The 22,158-nt window shown below is 35.7% G+C and overlaps 1 protein-coding gene and 1 pseudogene across 2 annotated transcripts in view; one reads left to right on the top strand and one right to left on the bottom strand.

The window, feature by feature from the left end:
- The window catches only part of CSRNP3 (cysteine and serine rich nuclear protein 3), a 105,037-nt gene extending 96,503 nt beyond the window's left edge, over nucleotides 1-8,534 (bottom strand). The window contains exon 1 of one of the 2 annotated variants that reach the window (XM_055572388.1): nucleotides 8,208-8,534. The gene's annotated coding sequence lies outside the window, so the exon portion shown is untranslated. Of the gene's footprint in view, nucleotides 1-6,402; nucleotides 6,573-8,207 lie in introns of those variants that run through there. The other variant, XM_055572386.1, reaches the window with a different exon arrangement.
- Nucleotides 8,535-16,102: 7,568 nt separating this feature from the next.
- On the top strand, nucleotides 16,103-16,832 carry LOC129647278 (40S ribosomal protein S4, X isoform-like; annotated as a pseudogene).
- The last annotated feature ends 5,326 nt before the right edge of the window (nucleotides 16,833-22,158 follow it).

The raw sequence follows: 22,158 nt of genomic DNA on the forward strand, positions 1-22,158 counted from the left end.
AGTTTAAAACAGCAGTGAGTCCATGAATATTTTTTTTGTGATTTGAACAAATTAGCGCTTTTAAGTCATGAGGCAGAACTGGAATCCTGCTCTACAACAGCATTGGATCAGCAAATGTTTCTTGGGCACAGAACATGAGCCATGCTCCCTCTATAATTGAAAGGTGCATATGTTAGGGGAAGGACACTGACGGAAACAGCCCACCCTGGCCAGACACCATAGTAACCATTTGCATGAGTTGTTTTACGAGAGGAGGTCCTGGTAAGGAACACGGAACTAATAAGCCACCACCAACTGGAGGAGTTCGGGAAAGGTCAAAAGGAAACACCACGTATCCGACCTCCTCCCAGAATCCTTCTCTCTGGCATCCATTTTGGCTGAGCAAGGCGTGTACCACCAGGAAGGACTCTGAATCAGAATGACTGGCTAAAGACAACCCGGAAAGGAATCCCATTACCATAAAACCCGAGACTGCGAGACATGTGGCAGAGCTGTTCTCCTTGGTTCCCTTACCCTACTGCTCTCTGCCCGGGTGCCCTTTCCCAATAAAATCTCTTGCTTTGTCAGCACATGTGTCTCCTTGGACAATTCATTTCCAAGTGTTAGACAAGAGCCCAGTTTCAGGCCCTGAAAGAAGTCCCCATTCCTGCAACACATAGTCTATGGATAAACCAGGAACTTTGGGTGGAAAATGAACAACTAATGCCTTAATTGTACAAAGTCAACATGGAAAAGAAAAAAATAGTAGAGCAAAGCCTTAAAAATGAAAAATTTTAAAGTAACAAAGGATATAAAACAAGAGAATTAAAAAAATAAACATATATTACCACATATGTGAGGATTCTGTGGCTATTATACTTCCAGTTGGTAGGACTATGAAACCACATATTTTGAATTTGATAACTATGGTGGCTGCCACCTCTACTTGTCCCATCTGAATATAAGGTATCAACTGCTCAGTACTTCCTAGGTATGACCTCTAAGAAACTCCTAGTGGGTTTCTATCTTTGGAAAACATGTCTTTTTCTCATCCATTGAAATCTTATCAAGAGTGTTGTAACTATAGACTTAAGCTGAACTTGTCATATGAGGACCAGAGAACCAACTCCTGTAGGCTGAAAAATATTACTAATTTATTACTATCAGTTCAGTTCAGTTCAGTCGCTCAGTCGTGTCCGACTCTTTGAGACGCCATGAATCGCAGCACTCCAGGCCTCCCTGTCAATTGAGTCGGTGATGCCATCCAACCATCTCATCCTCTGTCGTCCCCTTCTCCTCCTGCCCCCAATCCCTCCCAGCATCAGGGTCTTTTCCAATGAGCCAACTCTTTGCATGAGGTGGCCAAAGTAGTGGAGTTTCAGCTTCAGCATCAGTCCTTCCAATGAATACCCAGGACTGATCTTCTTTAGGATGGACTGGTTGGACCTCCTTGCAGTCCAAGGGGCTCTCAAGAGTCTTCTCCAACACCACAGTTCAAAAGTATCAATTCTTCGGCACTCAGCTTTCTTCACAGTCCAACTCTCACATCCATATATGACCACTGGAAAAACCACAGCCTTGACTAGACGGACCTTTGTTGGCAAAGTAATGTCTCTGCTTTTTAATATGCTATTTCTATAGTTACCACTTATAATGCTCATATTCTATGCCAGGCATTTATCATGCCATTTTGTTTTCATAAAATCTCTTTGATGTGGATACAATTATCTCCACTTTGCAAATGAAGATGAGGCTTACAGTTTTCAAGTACTCTGTCCAGGACCACATGGATTGTAAATGGCAGACCATGCTTTAGAAGTGATGCCAGGGTTGGAACTTAAAGGTAAACTCCCAAACACCATGCTATTCAGTCTTTTCACGCTCCACAATATAGTGTGAACTCACACTCTTTAAAACTACATAATAAAAGCACTTACTTATCAAGAAAACAATATACAATATTTTCCTGATTTTTCAGTTGTTCATGAATTCCCCTAGATTTACAATGTTTTGTTGTATTAGAGAAATTACCCAGGCTTGTTAAAGTAGTTCTCAGGCATTTTTAAATGCTAGTGGGCAAAAGAAGACCATGATATAGAACTTTTCCCCAGTATAGAACTTTTCCCCAGTACTTTGGACTATTCTAATTCTTACAGAATGAGAAGCAACATTTCTTCGGAATGTAAGAGACCATCTATTAACGGGTATGATATTAACCACTGTATGTATCTTAACATATACACTGTACTAGTGAATTTTGAAGACATAGGGATTGATGGTTCTGTTGTCTTACTTTTCTTGTATATGATTGGGGGGAATATTAGTTGTACATACATGTATACATGCATGCACACACACAAATGACTAAATAATGCATTTCTAAATTAATATGTGCATTCATAAGCTTACATGGAGATGAGAGATTGCCTGAGTAATAATTAGCATGGTGGTAGAAGGTGGTGTACCTAAAAGTCCCAGGATTTAAGAATGAAATAGACCACAACTCCTGAAATTGGTAAGAATAGATATATGCACCAGTGTTTAGTCAAATGCCACCAAGATAATTGGTCTGTGTGTTTTCTTTGGTATACCTGTTAGAAATTCCTCATTTCCCTATTAGAAAAGGTAATTTCAAATCCCTGTTGGTGTTTAGTATGACAGATTCTCATTGTAGCAACAAAAATCAATTTCTCATTTATCTGGAGTTCCAACATGATTTTAAATATCCTAAATGTAAGAAAAACGAAGACAAATTCTATGTTTCTATGCTCAGTATACTACATACCTGCATGTGTCAGAAGGTCAGCACATGGGGTAGTATAGAGGGATGTTCACCTCTCCCCACTTTGCCCACCAAAGTCTAAGCTATATAGAATTTAATGTGAAATAAAGTACATATACTTCATTTTTAATTACTGTCAGATAAGGAGTAATTATTAATTACTAAAATAATAAATATTAACAGGAGAAAAGAAAGAGTAAAATATAAAAGGCACATAAAGTATATAGAAAGTATATAAAGCTATATGCTAAAAAGTGTATAATAGCAACACTATTTAGTACTAGACTTTCCTGTAGCTCAGATGGTAAAGAATGTGCCTACAATGCAGGAGACCCGGGTGCAATCCCTGTGTTGGGAAGATCCTCTGGAGAAGGGAATGGCAACCCACTCCAGTATTCTTGCCTGAAGAATCCCATGGACAGAGGAACCTGGTGGGCTACAGTCTGTGGGGTTGCAAAGAGTTGGACATGACTGAGCAACTAACACTATTTAGTATTGGGGTACACAGTTGAGGAACAGTGTTATCATTTGCTATAAGTCAGTGTAATGGTGGAAATAATGATTCTTATGCCATAAAGAAGGACCTAAACTGATTTTCACTTTGCTCAACAAAGCAGAATGATATGTATCATATCTTACTTCCATGAAACCAATAACCATTAAAGAAAAACTGGCCATTTAAGTTATAAACTTTACATATTTGGAAAATTGGTTAATTTAGTAGATTACTTTCCAACTGTCCTAGACAAAGTATTACTATAATGTTGCCATCTGTCTAATAATATGGAATAAAAATAAGACCTTTAAAACCATCTTACAATTTTATTATCCTTATACTCTTCAACAAAATTAATACAAGTCTATTTACATTTTAGAATAGGCAATAAAAATGCAATCATTTGCTTTGTTTCCTAAGAAATGCCAGGTTAAGATGAAAAAATGTGATTGTTTTGAATACTCAATTATTTTGAACATGTTCCATCTATATGTTGTAATTTTATTCTTCTTTCTTTTTCATAGGCACCAGAAGTTCAGGAGGACACATATATTGATAATACAACCTAAAACCTACACACACAATTTTGAGACGACAACAGTTATTTGTAGATTTTAGATTATGTTCCATCCTGCTAGACTGAGTACGACATGTTTGCCCTAAAATCTTTTCCAAGCTTACAATATGGTCTCTAGTTTCAAATGATGACAAAGACAGATTGGTAATCAGAAAGCAGGAAATTAATTTTTGAAAAATCCTTAAAGATTTCTTTGAAGTCTGATATAATACCACCTCTTAAAGTACACTAAGTATATGTCCTTCAATGATTTGTTTTTACATTACTCTATTTACTAACTTTCTAAATTTAATTTCATTTGCATTTATAGAAATGCATTTAAGTATCCAGACCATGAACTTACTAGGTACCTGCTGCTGAGATTTGTATGGAAGCTGTATGGTTCAAGCAAATGCAAAAAAGACTTCAAAGTTTTGAGTGAATTTGCATAGAGACATAAATTCTCCAGGATATTCAAAGCCATAAATTTGCTGCAGGACATATATAGCTCTCTCGTGGCTCACGAAAGCACAACAATTCTCTTTATTTCACATTTGTCTATTACCACATTTTCTACAAGAATCTTCACAGGCGCTCCTTCTTTGCCCGCACTGTTTTTATTTCTATATTCAGAATGTGCTAACGGGTAGTAGTAGTTGCATTTACAAAGTTAATAGTACTGGACAGGCTAAATGAACTTTAAACCTAGTTCTTTCCTCTTCCCTGTGCCCTGCCTGTAACACATGTAGAGGGTTGGTAGGTACAAACTCTGGGCATGACCTGAGCTAAAAGTAAAGAGGTTTGCTTTTCAAAATTGTTGGATAAAATATAGTTGACTGTAAGAAAGACTTTATTTGGATGTTTGAAATACATGTATGCATGTAGTATGTATGCATACATAGATAATATATATATATATCATATATATTATATATAACATATAAATATATAAAATATATGTAAATATGTATTTCAAAACAATTATATACCTATATATAAAACAAAAGTAACCAAATATATTCTTTGGACCAAAGGACAGCATTTTCCATTCAACATAAAAAGGAGCAATTGACTTAAAATGTACCCTCTTAAGCTGCAGTCATTACTGAAAGTTACAAATGAGAGTTTAGAAGAAAATGGCAGTTTATTTGCTTTTACAAAACTCATACAAAATATGAGCATCTTTTCTTAATTTAATCTCAGGATCCTAGATAAATGTCAGAATGTCCCCACAGAGAGATAAAGGATGAGAATCTGGCCCTAAATGATTACTATGAAGTGATTTCATAAATATTTAAAATACTTGTCCTTCACTGTTTTAAATGGCCATTCTCTTGTTTTGGTCTGCCCTCCATGCTCCCCGTACCCCATTTTAAAATAACAGATATTAGTGCCAAACTACCAAATCTTGATAATCATTATAATAAAATTAATACCCCCCCTTTTTAATGCAAAAGAAAGTAATTATCTAAACATGTGCTAGCTCTTTGTAGGTAAGGTTCATAAAACTCACTCAAAATATCTTAGGCAAATATGAAAGCATAAAGCAATTTCACAACAAAACATTATTTTGCCTCATCTTTCCAACTTATTTTCATACACATATAACTATAATGTAAACATATAAATATCTGATGCAAATTACAGTAACATTTTCACCCATCAGCATTGTAACTGCTGAATTGATATATTTGAAAATTTTAATGACATAGATAGTCTGATCATGCTGCTTTAATTAAGTTTATTTAAAAATATGCTTTTTAAATTAAAAAGCAATATGAACAATAAAAGTGAGGACACATTTGTTTGGTTCAGATCAGACTTTACTATGATGTAATCACACATTTTACGAAAGTGTGAAATTTAGTCCATGGAAAAAGACTTTTTCCCTGCCTGTGACATTTATGAGGTTCACTTCACAATCCAGACTTAACTGAAAGGAAAAGTCATAGGAAGCTGAACATGTTGAGTTCAAAATAGCATTATCTAAAAAGTTCCAAAGAAAATTAATAACAATTATGAAAATTAAAGTATTTAAAGGATGCAACCCCCAAATAAGAAATTATTTCTTTGATAACATGTTTAGTAATGAAATACAGAATGAAGACTCTCCAAAATGAACCCTCTCTTAAAAGGAAATGAAAATATAACTTATTGAAACTGTCCTTATGGTATCATGTGGGTTATGAACAAAAGAACTCCATTATTTAGTTCCAGATATCTCACAAGAATCTTAGGTTCTTATTTAAAACAGAATTCTTAAAAATGTGAAAATCCTCTAAAACTTTAAAGTCTTGACATTCAACTAGATGTTTCAACCCAGATACCTCCCTGCAATCAAAAACTTTCTCCAAAATGGAATTATTTAGAATCCTCAATCCAATTTTTTTCTCTCATGATATTATTCCATTGGAACAAAACACCCACGTTTCAAATTGAGACAACATTAAGAAGATTTAATAAACTAGTTAAGGGAAGCTGAAAATCGAGAACACCCTGCCGATTTCTACAATAAATTAAAATAGTCAATCCTCATCGGTGTCTTTTATAGAAATAAAATCAGGCGCATCACGAAATCTGTCACCGTACCTGCGTGCACTTTAAACGACTACGGCACACACGCTGTAAGATCTTCACTCTGAGACATAAAGCACACTTCATGTAACTGCTGCAAAACACTGCTGCAGAGGAGCCCAGTGCATTTTTTTCGGGCAACTGATCCAGCTTTCCACCAGCCCTGTGACCTTTGAACTCCCTTCTGCCCCCCCCTCCTCTCGCTTCTGCAGTCAAAGCCTCGGAGCTGGTCTCATTTGCATAAGGCTCGGGCAGCCCTCCAGCAGCTGAAACGGAATGCTGGGTAAGGAATTGTGGAACTGCAGTTCTGCCAGAATACCTGAATCACCCGAGAACTGGAATCCGCGATAGGGGGTGGGCACCGACTGCGCCGGGCTGCCCGCATCACAGCCCCACCCCCAGCCCCCCTTGTCTATTAATGTATAAGTGTTTTTAACTCTTTGTTTTAGAGTCCTGCTTTCCCCTTCCCCACCAAAAAGAAGCTGTCAGCAGCGACTATGGTAACCAAGGAAACCCAAATAGTCAAATACTTCATTTAAATACATGTGGAAGGCCAATTTAAAATTTTCATTAACTCCTCTTGTTTTTGAAACATAGCTATTTTTCCCCCCTTGGAAGGCACAGTGCACGCATAATCAGGAACATAGGATATTTCTTTTTGTTGTGGTTTAAACAGCATCTTACAGGCATTGAGTACATGAAGTCACTGTGGTAATTCTATAAAATGTTAAATGCGCCCTAGTGCCTTAAGATCATCCTTAATGATGTCCGAGAAATTAATTGTAAAGAATTTAGGTCCCACAATGCCTTTAAAACAACACAGCAGTAAAAATGTAGAGCAAAGTTAAACTATGTGTTTTGATCTAAAGATTCATGCAGCAGTAATGCTTGTCTCTCTTTGGCAGAGATGTTCAGTGTTGTGCTATTATTTGCTAGAGTTATTTCTTCCCTTGTCTTCCTACACACAGCAGTCTCTCTATTTAAAACACAAACTCTCTTGCTCATAAACCTAAGAAGTGATTATTTTCTAGGTACAGAAGGTCATGTATACGTATTTTTATAAATACCCATGAAGGCACGTATTCTTTTCTAAATGGTGAGTCAATGGAAGTATGCATCATCACATAATTAATCCATTCTTCTTTTTAAAATTAAGCTAATTTATTTTCTCCTTTAATGAGTGAATAATATTTATGAAATAAAAGGTTTAATACAATAAAGAAATATAACATGAAAAATAAAAGGCACACAACAGATTAATATAGATATATGCTATTTTATACTTAAATATAAAATGCATTGTTCTGGGAGATAGCATTATTAACATTTCAAAATTTTCTTGGTTTTAAAATTTGTTATTTAAATAATTAAATATGTTAAATCTCTTGTAGTGCACTAAAAGATACCAATAAATTTTGAATGCTATATCATCCAATTCATAAGACACAAACTATTGCAGTACAGAATTTTTTAATCCTGGAAAAATAAATGTGAAGATTTTTATTTGAGCTATTTGTTAGTATTCTGCCATATGTTATTTCTGCATTATAGAAGGTTAGAAATTACTGAATGATTTTTTAACCCATAAATTTTTAAATAGGATAAATAACTTTTCAGTTTACTATAATCATATAAACATTTCTCTATCACATCTGACTACATCAGCCATTTAATTGAGTTGGGTCAATTCAAGTGCATCCTTCATATTACACACTGTAAATATCTTGCAAAGTTTTTAAGGCAAAATGCACATCAGCCCATCCTAATTTAAATCCAATCAAACACAAGGAAGTGTTGGAGTAATTTATGAAATCACTGACCTGTTCAAATAGCTGTAGTCTTAGTCCTTGCACTCTTTTTTCATTAGAATCCAAAATAAATTGATTAACATTTTCTAATGTGTGTCAGCATCACCGAAGGCACTGTTCTTCCTGGTTCAGCGGAATCTTCTGAAATTTGCCAGCCCTGTGTTTTATTGCTGGTACCGTATGCTTTATTGTTCAGCGACAAGAGCTTCACTCTGCACAAAGACTCATTACCTACTGCTTGCTGCACGGCATCAGCCTCACTGAGGCTGCCTATATGTGATCACATGGGAGTTTTGTCTGAGAAAGCCAGGCATGCCACTGACTTCACTGTGTCTATGGATATTTTTATCAGCTGAGGTCTGCTAGGAGGAAGGAATAACAGATTAGGGAGCTGCTCTAAGTCATTAATGCAGCACAACTTATGGAAATCCCTTCACAAGATTTTTTTTATTATTATTATAGAAAACATTTGAGCAGGAATTCAAAAGAAGTTCACTAGATTTCATTTTAATAGGAGGCTGGAAAATAATTTAAGGAAGGGGAACTAAGGAAAAAGCTGTTTCCCACCTTTTGCTTTCTGAAAGTACTTTTGTACAAATGTTATTAAAGAACCTTACTGAACTGAATGATTTGACAGTATGTTTAACCTTTAGATTGCTGGTGTTTCTTTTTCTTGGTTGTTTTCTAAAGGATAAGTCACTGTTTCCCTCAAAATCGCCTCAATGAAAATCTCAGTCACTAATAGATACGACATATGAATAAAAATAGAGATGTTCTAATTACTTTTGATAAAGTAGATGAGAGAGTGGGTGTCTTTTATTGATGTATATAAGTGAGGTAGATGATTAATTTATCTTCTCAAAAGATGACACATTCCTAGAAGAGCTGACTTAAAAGAACAATGAAGATTTCAATTTAAAGATCTAAAGGGCATGTGGTTCATATTAATTCTTAAAATCGCAGTAACTTATTTTAGACAGCTTACCTCAATAAAGCATCTGGTTTACCTCATCTGATTTCAGTGTTAACAAGTAGTTTCAAGCTGACTACTCAACATTTATAGTAATTTTTCTTCTATGTAAATATTGAATTAATACATGTACATATATACACATAGGTATAGTCAGATTATCTTTCCAAAGTATATTTTAAAATAATTACCTAAAATTATTTGTCAAAATTTGAAAATGGATAGTGGATTTCCAAATGAAAAAGCTATTTAATAATTGGAAGTTGATGAAAAAATAAACTTCTTATCTCTTTAATAATCTAAATTGAATTGGTAATTGAAAGCTTGTTTCTTGTTAATCTCAATGGAAATCTTAGGACAAATACATGCAATGTGCAACAAAGAGCACAGAAGTAAAAGTCAGAAACACCATACATAAATATCAGAAAATAAAATTTTCTGTACAGTTAGATATATGGAACATTTTAATAATGCCTGTAAGTAATATAGTAATCCTAAAAATAGTAAATCTATATACCTGTTTAAACTTTTCATTAATGAGAAGTTATTTTTTGGAAATAATTATAACTTAAAATTTTTTTGTGTTGGCTGAAATTTTAAAAAATAATTTAAAGCCAAAATAGGCATGTGTGGCTAAATAGCCAGTCTCTAAATATGATGATTTAACATCATTCTTTATAATATTTTTTGTAGTGTTAACATTGATTTAGAATGTTTCATGACTTAAATAAATGTCTTTTCATGGATTTTTCTTAACCTTGAAAAAATATTCAGATATGTTTCAAATGCCACCATTTTAATGTATTTGTTCCAAAATGCTCATGTTCATTTTCCCCTGCAAACAAGAGATGCACTAAAGCTAGAAAACCTTGGGGCATTAAAAGAAAAAGGAAAACAAGGGTTTCTGACTTATAGTGTAATTCTGGGTTCTTAAAGATATGCATATTGTAGCTAATATCTTTGATGATGTCATCATGTTAATGTACAAGGAAATAAACAAAAGGCAGCCATTTTTCTGTTACTGCATCACTTCAAAAACAGTGAAATAAAATGGTCGCCAAATGGAAAAAAAGAATCAGCAGAAAACTAAGTTACTTTCGAATTTTGGGGAGAGGGAGGGGCAAAGGTTGTGAAATTAAAAATAAAAATCTATATATATGAATTTTGTATGAATGTATGTAAAGAAATAATTTATAATAAGAAAGAACTGTATAAATACAAGGGATATAGATATAGAAAGCAGTTTAAACAAATTATCAGTAAAATAATATCTCCAATGGAAAGACTATAGTCTGTAAACAATGTATTAAATTCATTAATGTTGAAAAAGGTATTTAAAGATGGACAACAGAGTTGGAAAGATCTAGAAAAAAACAAAATGATCATGAAACAGTAATAAGCTTCCCAGGTCTACTATTGTCTTAAATGACCTTGGTGAATTATTCTATCATCTTATGCCTTATTTGTCAAGTCTGCAAAATAGGAGCAGAAAAATCTTTGGAAAACATATCATGGAAATAAATAGCAATATTTTTCTACTTCAGTTCTCTAAATAAGTTTTAACCAAGCATTGTCAACTAATATTAGTAAAGTAAGGAGAAACGATGTAAAATTCTAATGAATAGTTGAGAATTTTTAAATGCATTTTCCTAGTAGCAGAGATAAACAGTTCTAGTAAGTAGATAGGACTTTCTGAAATAAGAGGTGATTTTTCCCTAATACCTGCAGAAAATAAACTAGAAATGAATTTAGTAAGTAATTTGAAATGAATCTCAAAATTGCCTCAGGATTAAAACAAATTACAAAATATACCCATCCTTGCAATCAAAATTCTGTTACTTGGTCAGGGACATGACAAGAGAATTGCAGCAGAGTTTCTGATTCTCACACAATGAACAGCAATGCCTCTGCTTATATAACAGGTTCATCAGCCAAGAGTTCTTTACATTTGAAATTACCAGAGAAACACAAGATCACAGCTTAAAGAAGGAAATTCCATCCAAGATTAAAAGAAAATTTTAATTTGCTTTGTATATGAAAAGCTGTGAATTCAAAAAAGATATGTCAATTCTTATTATTGACTCTTACTAGCTTGACTTCTCTCTAATGACAAAGAGGCATAATAGAATCATTTTGTTTCCCCCTCTTTTCTACAAAGTAACTAAAGCTTGTCAGAAGTAATCCAGAATGTTTGCTATCCAATTCATTCAGTTACTTGGATATAGACACGCCAAGTGAATGGTCCCTTGAAAATTCTACTGCATGAAGAAAGATGAAGATTAACAGATACCATCACCTGCATTAACTAGAACCGTATTAATTGGCATGTACATACACACACACACACACACTGGCATATACCAGTATGTCATGTTAGATGTACCCTTGATAAGGCTGGATTTTCAAGTTACCTTCACCCTTCTTTATAGTACATTCAAAGAAGTCAATAAGTTGGCCACATCAATGTCAAAATCCAGGACTAACTCAATTCAATTCAACAAACATTTGAGAGTTTACTATGTACTAAGCTTGAAAGAGTTGCTAGGGATATAAAAATGAAAAATACACCATACCCAAGAAGATTATAATCTATCTAGCTAAAAAATAAAAGTTGCTCAGCAAGTTATGGGAGGAGTAGTACAGCAGAGATATGTTTTCTAAAGTTTGACTATTTTATTGACTTAACAGGTATTTTAGGTACAATGAATATAATTTCTTTTCAATATTGTTTCATAAAATCATTTATCAAATATCATATCTAGATGTCTATATCTATATATATAACATGTAATAGCTACATATTCCTGTGGTATCCTTCTCATCAAGAGGTTGAATTTAATTTCCCTTGTCTTCATTCTAAGTTAGCCTTAATGATTTGCTTAACCAATAGAGGCTGCACAAGTGATGTTTTGGAGATTCCAAGGTTAGGTCCTAAGAAACTATAAAGCTTCCACTCCAGCCTCTTGGAGTCTCTTGAGTCTTCCAGGAGCCTTGAGTTGCCATGTGAGAGGAATAACTACAGTAAGACTGTCACAAAGAAGCCAGATAGTAGCACTCTGATCAAATGATCTGAACTGAGCCCAGGATTCTGGCCATTCCTGATGCCTAACCCATAGGTAAAGCCATCATGGACCCTCCAAATCTACCTATCCACCAAAGTTGTATCGTGAAGTTACCCTAGTTGTTACTATGGGGCAAGAATTGCTGAGCTGAGTTTTTCTCAAATTCTTGTCCTAAATAATTCAAAAGATGTAATAAAATGGTTGCTGTTTTAGGCACTAAGTGTTGTGGTAGTTACTCAGATACTGATAACTAGAACCTATTTATATGTGTAGGACAGAGACAACATAATAAACATAAAAGTACAAGAAAGGGCAATCTAATATATATATTAGATATATATATATATATATAATATATATATACACACACACAAATACATATATATATATATATATATACACATACATGTTTCCCAGGGAGTGCTAGTGGTAAAGAATCCACCTACAATGCAGGAGACTTAAGAGACAGGGGTTCGATTCCTGGGTTGGGAAGTGCCCCTGAAGGAGGGCATGACAACCCACTCCATTATTCTTGCATGGAGAATCCCATGGACAGAGGAGCCTGGTGGGCTACAGTCTATAGGGTTACAAAGAGTTGGACACAACTGAAGTGAAATAGCATGCAAACATTCAGTGAAATGGATGCATTTAATGGATTAATAAAAGAAAATACAATTTGGGAGGGTGGAGAAAAAGGCAAAAAAAAAAAAAAAAAGAGCGTGTCCAAGCCCATGAGGACTGAGTTATTTAAGACGATTGTATTGCAGGAATGGGATATCTGAACAGAGAAGAGATTGCTTCACTAGCCAGAAGAAAAGGGAATTCCCAGTAATGGTACTTTGGGAAAAACCCAGAAACAGGGGCAATAGCTTTACTATAAAAAGAGGAACTTTGAGGAAGCTTGGGTGGCAGGAGATTTAGGCATGTGCTGGGAGGCTAAAGGAGAAAAAAGGAAGTCTGGTGCCCCTGCTTGGAGTGTGATGAAGCTTGAAGTGCAGAGATTTTTGCAACATAGGAGACACTGGGAAGTGACCAAGGCATAGAAAAGGAGGTATGGTCAAAGTGATGAATAAGGAAAGCAACTTTGGCAGGAGACGAGCAAGGCTGCAGGCAGTCTGAGGAAGAGGAGATACGAAGAAATGATGAAACCCTGGCAACTGAGGAATGAAGAGAAAGGAATTCATCATAAAGAAAGAAGGAATTTTAAATTGGTTGGATAGGCCAAGCTCTCTGATTTATTGCATTAAATTCAACAGTTCTGTGATTTAGTTACAAATTATATATGACCAGTAAACAGCATCTAATGAGTTTTTAGACAGATTTAGTAATTTCATGGGTAGTTTGATTTGTATTGGCCTCAGTTTGTCCACTTTCAAATATTGTGAAAATTGGTTTACATCAAATTTTGTTAACATTGTGTTTGGGAGCTTACAAAAGACTATAAAACAACAGGATCTTCCTTAAATAGAGTACATAGAGGAGATTACTTATGTTTCTTTCTGCTATTTGATTCCTAACTTGGGAAAATAAAAATATGTCTTAATTCTACAAAGATTAAAAAGGTAGATACTTTTGGATAATGGAAACTAAGACAAAATATGCCCCTCCACACGCCCCGAAACTACACACCATCACCTATCAAAATATACAAGTCTACTAGAGCTATATTTTTCTGATTCTTCATTCTATTTGGATACTAGACTACCAAAGTAGCAGATGTTAGGTTAAGCAGCCAGTGAACAGCCATGCAGAATGATGCAGGTTAAATGGTAGGTATTGCTATAATTGCTCTGCTGCATATACAATATGTACATAAATCATCTGAACATGGCTACAAAGAAGTCTTTATGCAAAGTGACCCAGAGAAGAAAGTATCCAGGTTTCCCCCTACCCTTCATTTTCTTTATCAGCACAAAGGCATTAGAAAACAGCATTTATCCAGAGAAAAGAGTAAATGAAGCAAACATCCTCTCTGAGAACACAAAAGATACATTTATTTCTTAGTGACCATCAACTTTGATTATAAAGATTTCTTTTTATGCTGAATTAGATGTCTAACATGGGACCAAAAATATGGAACTGGGCAGGTAAAAAAAGAAAAAGAAAAAAATAATAATTTAATAGGACCAGTGGCTTTTCCATATCAATAGGAAGGTTATACCATAACTGGAAGAACTATCAGTGGTAAAGAATCTGCCTGCCAATACAAGGAGACACAGGACATGGGGGTTCAATCCCTGGGTCAGAAAGATCCTCCGCAGAAGGAAATGGCAACCCACTCCAGTATTCTTGCCTGGGAAATCCCATGGACAGAGGAGCCTGGCAGGCTACAGTCTATAGGGTCTCAAAGTCAGACATGACCAAGTGACTAAGCATGCACACAAAAGAACTATGACACTGCTTTGGGGTTCAAGACACAGGAAGGAGTTTCTTATATTTTATTTCACTAACACAAGTCTATAGGTACTTGACTAGATTGAATCTACTCTGATTTATATGAAAGAAAGAAGAAAGAAAGTGAAGTCGCTCAGTCGTGCCTGACTCTTTGCAACCCCATGGACAGTAGCCTGCACCAAGCTCCTCTGTCCATGGGATTTTCAAGGCAAGAGTACTGGAGTGGGTTACCATTTCCTTCTCCAGGGAATCTTCCCAACCCAGGGATTGAACTCAGGTCTCTCACATTATAGACAGACAATTTACCATCTGAGCCACCAGGGAAGTCCCTGATTTATATGAGACACACAGAAATAGTTTTAGCATATTATTTACCTGAGTTCATTCATTCATTCACATATTCATTTTACATTCACTGATTACTATATGCTCAGAATCTGATTCAGTGCTCTGACAGGTTAAAGAGATGAATAAGTCACAGGCAGCAAGCTAAGTGGTTTTCCATCTAGAGGGAGGGACTTATATAAAGAAATAGATACAACATAATGGGATATATCCTCTAATTGAAAAATGTATAAGAACATAAAGACAGGAGTGAATAAGCTATATAAAAATAGCTAATAGTTATCAAGTACTTAACTAAGACTGAAGTGTTTTATTTTACACATATAAATTGATTCTTATAACAATTGCAACAAGCCTATGAGGTAAGTTACTTTTACCATCTCCATTTCATTGATGAGAAAACTAAGGAATAGGCTAGTTAAGTGACTTGTTAAGTGACTTGTCAGTTAAGTGACTGACAGAGTCAGTATCCAAACCCAGATAGTATAACTTTAATGCAGTGTGTTTCTGCTGCTATTGTGTTACTTGAGACAGTCACAGTGGGCTTCATAGAAGAGGTGATATGGAAGATGAATCTTAAGGGATGAGTAAGAGTTCTTCTGTGGAAAAGGAGAAGAGTATTCTGGGCAGAAGAGTTAAAATATATACAGAGTCTGAGGCATGACTAATGTATATGTGGAAGAAATTAAAAACTTTACTGTGAAAATGGTAAGTTTATTTGATCTTGATATGGGGTTGTGCATTTGTAATGCTGGCTTATTTGGAATTCAACTAAGAATCAGTTTGTACTTCTAGGGGATGTAAAAATTGCTTGACTACATCTGTGTTTTGTTATTAGACGATTCAGGAGAATGAATTGGAGAGAGGGTCTGGAAAAAAAGGACACCAAATGAGACAGTTGAAATACCCAATAGGAAAAGGTTACAAAGCTATGAATGAAGGCAGTAGCAGCCCTAGTTATGGAAAGGAAAGATATTAAGGAAGTAAGTCAGCAGATACTTAGGTGGGAATGAGGGGGAACCCTGAATCCAGGATTTTTTATTTGGGTCACAGCATGGATGATGATATCAGTAACCAATGTTAGAAATACAGAGGAAATCTTTTCATGCCTAGGGCAGCCATGACTTGTGGTGAAACGTGTAGCAACTCCAGAGCATGGCATGCTGGATACACTGACTGGTATGCTTGCTCCTTATTCAGCTACCAGTCCCCATAAGCTGAGGGAATGTTTCCCCCAAGTTATTTTCCTAAGGAACAGGCTTAAGTATGCCCCAACAAGGGGTGAAGTAGAGAAGATCTGCATACAGAATTTCGTTAAGATTGATGGCAAGGTCCATCTGATTTTATGGATGTCATCAGCATTGACAAGACTGGAGAGAATTTTCCTCTGATCTATGACATCAGGGATTGCTTTGCTCTTCATCATATTACACCTGAGGAGGCCAAATATCAGTTGTAGAAAGTAAGACAGATCTTCATGGGCACAAAAGGAATCCCTCATCTGGTGACCCATAATGCTCACACCATCTGTACCCCGAATTCCTCATCAAGGTGAATGACATCATTCAAATTGATTTGAAGACTGGAAATATTACTGATTTCATCAAATTTAACACTGGCGACCTGTGGAGGTGCCAACTTGGGAAGAGTTGCTATGATCACCGACAGGGAGAGACATCCTGGTTCTTTTGATGTAGCTCATGTAAAAGATGCTAATGGCAACAGCTTTGCCGTCCAGCTCTCCAACAATTTCGTTATTGGCACAGGCAACAGAACATGGATCTCTCATCCTCGTGAAAGGGTATCTGCCTCAGCATTCCTGAGGAGAGAAACAAGAGACTGGCAGCCAAACAGAGCAGTGTATAAAATGATCTCTAGGTGACATGACTCTCAAAGTCTTTGTACTTAATTAAAGATATGGAGCCAGTCAGTGGTAAACACTGAATGCCTAAAATGCACCCAGAAAAAGTACAGGCCCTAAGAACACAAGGATTCCATCCTGAGTGTTCAGCGCCTGGTAGAGGAGTTCACAGACAAAATCAATTATCCAGATATACAGTTCTCTCCATTCTCTCAGTGGCCTGATTAAAGGTAAAGAAAGCACAATCAACTTCACAATCAAACTTCAAATCTGGAATACCATTAATTGAACTTAACTGTGATACTCATATAAGGAAACTATATAAAAGTGTTCTATGCAGACTAAGATCATGGTCCAGATCACAAAATCTACCTCCACGCTTTATATTAATCATACAACATGAAGACATACAAAAAATAAATTAGATTTCTCCTTTAGGCAGGTGTTTTAATGAGCTTAATCCCAAGGCTTGCTATTAATGCTAGTGACTGACTTCTTTGAAATGAGGAATGCATTTTCTTTCCTGTTCATATAGTCAGCTTCCTGTTTAGTATTCATTATTCATATCTATTTTTATCAAAGAGCACTATTACATGAAACCATGATCCAAGCATGTTTGGCTCTAATTTTTAACTCTCCAGGGAAGGAAATTATACACCCTTATTGTACTGGTATATAATTGACTTTCTTGGTGGCTCAGACAGTAAAGAATCTGCCTACAATGCAGGAGACCTGGGTTCAATCCCTGGGTTGGGAAGATCCTCTGGAGAAGGGAATGGCAACTCACTCCAGTATTCTTGCCTGGAGAATTTCATGGACAAAGAAGCCTGACGGGTCCATGGGGTCGCCAAGAGTTGGACACGACTGAGAGACTAAAACACACACACACACACACACACACACACACACAATTGTGATATACACATGTGATCAGAGTGTATATGTGTTCCTTTGTATTAGACAGTGGTGTTATTTAATTCGGGTTATCAGGCTAAAGAACCTTTCACACCTATCTTAATTTGGAACATCAACATGCCATTGAAGAAAAGCCATCAGTCTTGTAAATAAATAGTAAAAAAGACTTTTGATCACAGTCTCATTTAAACTCTGTCTAGATATTCTAGGAATTTCTTACCTTGGATTAAGAATAGAAAGAACTGTAAATACATTTTATCTGAATACTGTGACTCCTGAGGGATTCCTGGGTGACTCCTGATAACTTTAGCTGACAACCAGGGATACCACAGCTATTGCTACTCTTTTGAAGCCAAAGCAAGATTTTAATCTTTGCCTCTTTAATTGCTGATAGTTATCTACGTGTATGCTGTCACTTCAGTCGTATTTAACTCTTTGCAACCCTATAGACGGTAGCCTGCCAGACTCCTCTGTTCATGGGCTTCTCCAGGCAAAAATACTGGAGTGAGTTACCATGCCCACCTCCAGGGTATCTTCCCGACCCAGGGATCGAACCTGCATCACCCGCATTGGCAGGTGGATTCTTTACACCCTGAGCCACCTGGGGAGCCTGATAGTTATTGACTGTTGTTGCTGCTGTTATTCAGTCACAAAGTCATGTCCTACTTTTGGCAACCCTTAGGACAGTAGCCCACCAGGTTCCTCTGTCTATGAGATTTCCCAGGCAAAAATACTAGAGTGGGTTGCCATTTCCTTCTCCAGGGGATCTTCCTAGACCAGGGATTGAACCTGCATCTCCTGCAGTGGCAAGCGGATTCTTCACCACTGAGTCACCTATGGGGGAAGCCCATATTTATCTATGAAACACAGGAATTATGATGACTGAGACATAATTGGGCATTATATTGCTTCCATTTCCCAGCCATGCACAGTGAGGTGACTTTAATGTTGTCTACTGATGCTTATTACATTGTGTCTGTACAGTATCACTTTGACCCAGGAAGCCTATGACTACATTATTTCATTTCCCCTTTATTTATTTATTTTTTCCCTTTGCTTTAATTTACTATATATTATAGCCACACTGAAACCAGGTGGAAGCAATAAATTTAAGACTTAATAATCTACAAGTATTACATTATTACTTATTACATATATGTAATTAATATTAATACTTATTACTTATTACATATTTATCAATGTCATAGAATGACTAGTGAAGAAATTTACCAGAAATATAAACAAACATGATTACAACTAAAATGTATAAAAGAAGACTGGTGAGGAATTAAAGGAAATTAGGGATTATGTATGAGTTTAAAACAATATACACACTGCAAGTTCAGTGCTTTAAGCATAGGATAGTTAGAAAAGTAGAATCAAAATCATAAAAAATAGTTATCTCTTGGACTTCAAGTAATAAATGATTTTGATTTTTGACTTTGGCTTTTTCTAAATTTTATAAGTGTTCTGTTTCCTGTTACTGATACAATGAAAAATTAATGATATAATTTTTATATTAAAATTAATTATGTTAAATTAATTTAATTGTAGAAAAAGAATTTAAAATTAAGGCTATTGTTCAAACAATTTTAACTGCTGTGATTTTAAGCCTTCAGATATCAAGGAAATTGAATTCTGCCTCCACACTCCACCCTTGGGCCGGATTTGACACAATGCCATCTGGTCTACCAGGTTTTTCAAAGATGTGATTTTTTTTCATTGATGAACAGATTCCTTTTCAACATTTTCTTCAAGCAACTACACACTGTGTGTGCTGTTTTTCTAAACTCACCTTTGAGGTACTGCAAGAATGTTCACGTGTCTACTCCCAGGCCTTCTCGCAGGGGCAGTGGACCAGAATGGGTGACTAGAGGTGGCACAAGAAGGTCTCAGTTCTGAATGAGCTGCTGAGCCTTACATTATGATACATTATTTTACTTGCCTGGAGGAGATGATTGTTGTTTCACATACAGAAGAAGGTAAGGGCCCTAGAGTAAGAGATACATGTTTAAATTGGAAGAAGACGTTGGGATTAAAAATAAAAAATCCAAAGCTGGGCATTATGTAGTTCTAGTTGAAACTCAACAGCAGAAAAATTGGAAAGCCTGGGGTAAAAGCATCTAATTGGGAAAATATTAATGTATTCATACAAAATATTCCTTATGCATGAGAGTGCCTGGAAAACAAATGCCCAGCCATTTTAACTCTGGCTTTCTTGCTATCCCAGAGAGACATGATGCTGGAACTTATGAACCTAATATCCCATTGTCAGTTTTGTTACAGTTAATCATATACTGGAAAAATATAACATAGTTGGGGAGGTTCCCAGGCAACAATTTGAGGGGCGACTTTTAATCTGCAATGACCCATAAATCTTTGGTGATAAATAGGAGACTCTGGAATAGAAGCCCATCCTTGGTCCACAGGCCAGTATTAACTGAGAGATGGTTCTCTGGTTCCTTATTCTCTCTTCTTTCCTTCATCAATCAACTCTTGCTCACCCTTTAAGACTTAGCTCAAAATTGCCTTCCCTTTAAAACCTATCTCCATATCCCTTGCGCACAGAAAGAAAAAGCCATTCCTTTCTCTCTCTTTCACATGTCTTCACTTATTACTCTACTATCCACCTTACAATATCATAGTGTAGTAATGTGTTTGCATTTCTAGAAAGATACCAATAAACTGGGATCTCAAAGATAAAGGCTCCACATTATTCACATTTATATCTTTAGTGCCTCCCACAAGACTTTCACGCTGGGGGATGCTCAATGCTGTTGAACAAGTTGTTGCAAAAGTGTTTTTAGAATATAGACATAAAATGTACATAAGATTTTAGATAGCTGTCTTTAGAATATTTGATAATACTGGTAACACACAGGTTGCTATTCAGAGGACAGAATTATTGTTTAATACCAGCATCCAGTTTGTGTTTTCTGAGCTTGTCTCAATAGAAAACAGATGAAAAGCTGGAAAGATTGTGCACACTTCCTCCTCTCACCCATCACAACAGGGTTATGAGAATTGGATCGGACAGGGTATCTTGCAATTTCTCTCTTCTAGTAGCTGTTCCACAGCTGATAACACATTTTCAGCCTTGTTAAAAATTTCTCCAATGGATAAAACTTCTTCGGCCTTTTCCTCAAGTACCAATCATCATTACTATCCCCTTTGCCAACTATTTTTCTCCCTTCTCTCCTTTTTTTCCAAATACAGAAGAGATATGCTTCAACTGTTGCTATGTCCAAGAGCGGGGCCTGTGATTTTGCTTGTACTTGTTTGCCTAATGTGATCTCTTTGAAGTCAGAGGTCAGTTTCTTTCAGAGTACGGACACTTGCACATCAAGAGGTATTCAGGCTTTGCTAATGGGCCTTAACAAACATGTCACATTTCAGCTCAACACGTCTGCCAATATGTAAGCCATTTCAAGAACACTTTTTCTGTCAACAGAAGCTTTCTGTCAATTCATGACATGTGTTAAATGAAAGTATGTTAGATAGACTAAAATGTCCACACAGTAATAGTACATACAGAAGAGCTTTGTATTTATATTCGTTCAGCATTAAGTTCACAAGACTCTTTAACGGTCATTAACATAAGAAATGCTTATTGAGACATTGATTGATGATGAGAACCCCCTCCCCCATCAAACCTACAGCAGATGGACCAGAAGGAAAAAGGATTTACAAAGTAGAAATTTCTTACTCCGTTTTTGTTTATTGCAACTGTCTATTCTTTCCTCTTAAGGCAAGGGACATACTGTGCTGTGGAAAATAGTAAGATTTCAGTTTAGTTGTAGAAAATTTCATAGGACCAAAGAGATTATGAGGTGACCTGTATTGCAACAATTTTGTAAATGTTGCTGCTAAATTTATAGAAAAAATTACAACTTTATAATATTTGCAGAGAGAATAAAACCCAAAAGATTTCAGTGAATATATTGCCAAAATTGAAATGACTTTTTACTGAATATCAAGAGCACAGAATAAACAGAAATATCATTATTAAATTGGAAAAGTAAGAAATCATTCTTGGAGAGGAAGAAAAAATATTTCAACCATTCTCCCTTTCTGAGTCCAATTTCATATGGCCTTTTGAGGGGGTTGTGCTGGGTAACTTGAATTTATTCAACCTTTTGATGGACTTGAATTTTCTCCTGAGATGTCTTAAACATTTCTTTCATCCTCAAGTAGCCATGCAAGAAAGAAGCACCACTTGTAACTTTATCCCATTTTACTGATGGGAAAAGTAAGACATAAATATTTCAAGGGACCATTTTCTTAGTTTAGACTAATGCTCTTTTCAGTCAAGCACTCTGGCTTTTTATTATTTAACTACAGAAATGTATTTGACAAGCAACAGTCCTTAGTAACTAATATAAGGAATTAAAGTCTTTCTTTTTATATGTTAGATAA

Source organism: Bubalus kerabau, chromosome 3 (assembly GCF_029407905.1).
Source record: "Bubalus kerabau isolate K-KA32 ecotype Philippines breed swamp buffalo chromosome 3, PCC_UOA_SB_1v2, whole genome shotgun sequence".
In the NCBI taxonomy this organism is placed as follows: Eukaryota; Metazoa; Chordata; class Mammalia; order Artiodactyla; family Bovidae; genus Bubalus; species Bubalus kerabau.